Genomic DNA, 1,558 nt, shown 5'->3' on the forward strand with positions numbered 1-1,558 from the left:
GACAGCTAGACTCCACCCCTACACGCTTAATACTCTCAAGTCCCAAATTGACACCAGATTATGTAACTACCACACCACAGATGTAGTCAATTTGATTTCTGTGTATTCCATCTGGATAAGTCCACTTATACAGGCTTTCTTTATGTTTTTTTTAAAAAGGTATTTGCAATGAAAACACTGTTGGGCTTTCAAAATTCTATCATGGAGTCTTTAGTTTCATTTCTATCTCCAAGGTCATATTTTCCAGTTATTGTTCTTTCTCCTTTGTTTCCAACTTTTGTATCCCAATTGACAGTAATTATCAATGCACTCTGGTTGCATGTTTGGTCAATTTCAGATTGAAGTTGTTGGCTGGTAAAATTCTATTTCTTAATCACTAGCTTTGCTGGTTGGGGTGTAAATGTGAATAATAGTTGTAGTAATGGGACTTCCTTGTATGTTTATAAATATTATCCTATCACTGATAGCATTGTACTTCAAGATAGATCTTGAAATGTCCTTTATAACGATGAACACAACTCCATTCCTCTTCAATTTTTCATTCCCGGCATAGTAAACCGTATGACTATCTAATTCAAAATACCAATACCAGCCCATTTAAGCTCACTAATGGATTAGGATAGAGGCCCCTGGTGGTGTCGTGGTTACACACTGGCCTGCAATCTGCATGGTCGGGAGTTTGAAACCACCAGCAGCTCTGCGGAAGAAAGGCTGGGCTTCCTAATCCTGCAAATAGTCTTGGAAACCCTCAGGGGATCACTGAGTCAGCATTGACTCTAGGGCAGTGAGAGTTAATGCCTTTGGTTTCCATCTTTGTGCATCCTATTTCATTATTCATGATTTCCAGTTTTAGGATTTTCAAAATTCCTCAGAAGGGGACAGTTTGTCCCTTCTTCATAATATATTCTTAATCTGGAAGATCTGCTAAAAGCTTGGGTGATCCTGCTGGTGTCTGAAAACTCAGTGGCACAGCTTCCTGAAACATAGCAAACCACCACAATACAATAGTGGACAGACAAGTGGTGGATATATTTTTTTTTTTTTTCCGAATGTTGGGTGGTACAGTCAGTCCTGCGGTGCTCTCAATAAGGGCTACTCTCTCCACCCCTTTTGTCTAGGAGGAGTGTATCAGCAGAGTCTTGCTTCATCAGACCCAGCCTTCTTAGTCCTCCAGGGATATTTATATTTATGTTCATATGTATCACCTTTATTTTAAGTTTTTTATTAACTGTTTCCTTGGGAAATTTTTTTTTCTTTAATCCTCCCATTTGCTGATCCTTTTTCCACAGTATTAGTTATTTGGATTTTTAAAATGTATTAATTTATTCTGAATGATGTACTCAAATTTCTATTTTTAATTATATTTTAGTATTTATGTAAATGTCATAAATATTTACCACAACCACCTCCAGGCTCACTGGGAAAGGAACAGGATGCTCTGCCAAGTCAGAGTTCTAGTTTACTCCTTCCTCCTCCTCCTGGAAGTTGGCAGCCACCTGGAGTGCGGTCTTAGACTTAAAACTCCCCTCTTCTCTCTCAAAGGAAAACACTACAGCTG

The 1,558-nt window shown here is 38.6% G+C and overlaps 1 non-coding gene across 1 annotated transcript; it reads right to left on the reverse strand.

The window, feature by feature from the left end:
• Positions 1 to 1,047: 1,047 nt before the first annotated feature.
• Positions 1,048 to 1,175, reverse strand: LOC142447719 (small Cajal body-specific RNA 4). The gene has a single exon (XR_012784378.1).
• Positions 1,176 to 1,558: the final 383 nt, after the last annotated feature.

This window comes from Tenrec ecaudatus, chromosome 4, assembly GCF_050624435.1.
Source record: "Tenrec ecaudatus isolate mTenEca1 chromosome 4, mTenEca1.hap1, whole genome shotgun sequence".
Lineage (NCBI taxonomy): Eukaryota > Metazoa > Chordata > Mammalia > Afrosoricida > Tenrecidae > Tenrec > Tenrec ecaudatus.